Source organism: Akebia trifoliata, chromosome 6 (assembly GCF_017979445.1).
Source record: "Akebia trifoliata isolate Shusen 1 chromosome 6, ASM1797944v1, whole genome shotgun sequence".
Classification (NCBI taxonomy): Eukaryota; Viridiplantae; Streptophyta; class Magnoliopsida; order Ranunculales; family Lardizabalaceae; genus Akebia; species Akebia trifoliata.
Window position 1 is genome coordinate 7,451,694 of NC_141380.1, and position 3,392 is coordinate 7,455,085.

Genomic DNA, 3,392 nt, shown 5'->3' on the forward strand with positions numbered 1-3,392 from the left:
ATTGCCAGCTAAATCCTAATCGCCGTTGATAAACAATACCGACGCTTTCGTGGCATATGGCGGCGATTTAAAAACGCCGGTGAAGACCGTTTATTTTGTAGTGGGTTTTTTAAATATGAGAATGTCTAGTTTTCTATTATTGGCTAAATTATTCCTTAGAATGGATCTAGGCTACTATTAATCGAATGATCAAAAGGTCCAAAACTTTTTAAATAAGTATCATAATATCAAATAAAATAAAATTTTCTTCAAATTTCTTCCACAAAAGTTGCTTGCTAGAAGTTGTCACCAAATGAGGCCAAAAATTAGTTTCTCATTGCATGAAAATAAGAGAGCAAATGATCACGTTTATATATCACCATTATAAATCCATTAATTTTTACAATTATGGATTTAATTAGATTGACGTAGATGAGCTAAAACAGATCTTAACCATTGGAATATTGATTGGATAGGTTCAGATGGTGCCTAACGGTAGTGTGATCACAATAGTAGGGTCAATGGGAAATCACATGGATGGATCCAAATGACTATATCCAACCGATCAAATTCAAATTAACTTCCAATGATCACATATATTAATAAGAAGATTGGCAGCATAAACTCACATGATGGCATCAAGTTCTTCAATTTATTTCCATTACCATACTAGAGATTGAAGAACTTGAAAATGACTTATTTTAGGAAGAAAATAAATGGTGTTTTCATTTTAGACCGATTATGAGAAGGTTTTGTAGATTTATCACTGGCCAATAAGAGAGGGGATATGTCTAAATCACTTAGTTTAAGATTAAATAAGTTTGATTTAGACCAACCTCTTCGCTCACGTGTCTGACTCAAATAGGTCAGCGGTCCAATTAACCATTTGAATCAGACGGGGATCATATGATTTTCTCAAAAATTGATTTTACCAGTTTGACTCAATCCGATCAACCAATCAGTTCGATCCATGTTTTGAAACATTTGTTTAGATGATAACATATGTATGGAAGCATGGATTGCAAATTGTGGGCGCAATGATTTCAAATCAGTTTCATGCAAACCCACCCTTGATCGAGAATGGATTGGCACTCCGATGACGATGGTTCATCTAATAGTATATATATACAACTTGAATATTTCAGCCTAGGGTCTATTTGATTGCAAGAAATTCATTTTTCAAGGACATGTGAATTCCTTATGAAAATGATGAGGAAATTGAGTTCCAAGATTTCATTGCACCTAATAGAATATCAAAAAGATAGTTGGTTACTAGGACAATGTTATATATATATATATATAGGGGGCGTTCAATGGCAAACTTTTTAGCAAACTTTTTGGCAAAACATTTTTCAAAACATGAGTTAGAAGTTTTGGAATGGGCTGATTTTTGGTGAGGATGATCTCTACGGTGAGGAGATCATCCTCACCAAAAATCAGCCCATTCCAAAACTTCTAACCCCATAAAAAATGGTTTACAAAAAATGGACAGTCCACGATTTTTCAACTGGTAAACATGGGTTAGAAGTTTTGGAATGGGCTGATTTCTGGTGAGGATGATCTCCTCACCGTAGAGATCATCCTCGCAAAAAATCAGCCCATTCCAAAACCTCTAACCCATGTTTTGAATGCTGAACGGGACCCTATATATATATATATATATATATATATATATATATATATAGGGTCCCGTTCAGCAACAAACATTTTGGCAAAACATGAGTTAGAGGTTTTGGAATGGGCTGATTTTTGACGAGGATGATCTCTACGATGAGGAGATCATCCTCACCAGAAATCAGCCCATTCCAAAACTTCTAACTCATGTTTACCAGTTGAAAAATCGTGGACCGACCATTTTTTGTAAACCATTTTTGATGGGGTTAGAAGTTTTGGAATGGGCTGATTTTTGGTGAGGATGATCTCCTCACCGTAGAGATCATCCTCACCAAAAATCAGCCCATTCCAAAACCTCTAACCCATGTTTTGAAAAATGTTTTACCAAAATGTTTGTTGCTGAACATTTCCCATATATATATATATTGTGATGATTGTTAGGACTTGTAAACTCAACTAGTAGGGACAAAACAATTGACCTCTTAAAGCACCATATCTCACTCAAATCCTCGGATGACCATAATATCCCACAAATCACACATACCAAGTAAGTTGAGGGATAAATCCTTGTGAGTGGCCAACATAGGAGCTTGGAACTCAAGATTTCTTCTTTTATGGAGGGAACCCTAACCACTATACCTAACACTCATTGGCTAATGTTAAAACTCATTAAATTAACTTCAAATAAGTTTCGAGATAACTCACCCCAAAAATTGATGGAACCAACTTGCCATCAACTTGGCAAATCATCAAGTCAATTCAATCAAACCAAATTGAAAATGCTCCGAGGTAGTCAAGTTAAAAACTTGATCAAGTTACTTGGTTATGACGAGACCATAGTTTTTAAAACTCCTTTGGACGTCTTGTCCATGAATGAGACCCAGTCATTTCAGATGAGTTTTTCGATACATTTGAGTTCTCTTGTTCAAAAATGAGAAAAAATGAACCTTGGTTTAAAATCTCGTCCGATATGCATCTGACTTGTCCATCCGTCTTGTTGCGGATGATACTAAGAAGTATCAAACGAGTCGTCTCAATTTGGGACGAGATTTAAATCATGGTCGGGAATAAAAATTAAACATTTTATTTATTTTAAAAATAATAAAACTATTTTTTTAGATATCTATAAATTCAATATATTTTTATTTGACTTGTTGAGGGAGACTCACAAGTTGTCAATACTATTCATAGACTTCCGAGCATGGTTTTTTAACTTGGTTTCATGTCTTGTTCAGCTCTAATATCGAGTTGACTCGGACGATACGTCTCATTCAACAATGAAACAATGGTTTTTAACTATTTAAAAATTCTGAAATTTTTTTTAGAAATGATTCCTATTAAAAAATGAAGTAAAAAAAAAAAATCATAAAATTAAAAAAAAAAAATCATAATATACCTATCAAAATAAATAAATTAAATATATATATCTATCAAAATAAATAAATTAAATAAGAAGTCCCCCCCCCCCCCCTTCCCCCTCAAATCATAACTTTTTTTATTCACTTGGTTGATGAAAATTCGATTTGGTGAAAGAATATAGGGTTGAGGATGTTTAACTCATTTGTCTTATTTAATTCGGAAGAGATTTTGAAAATCTCATCCTATATGTATCGTTTAACTTGCGATTTATTCATTGCTGAGGTCTTGTTTGTCTCGGAGGAGCTATTGGAAAATTTCATCCGAAATGTCTTGATAATCTCACGATACGCAGTCATCTCAATAACTTTGTGAGTTGATCTCCTCCAGTCGGGATATCGAGTTAAGTCGGGCGATACGTCTTCGTCTCGGACGAGTTTAAA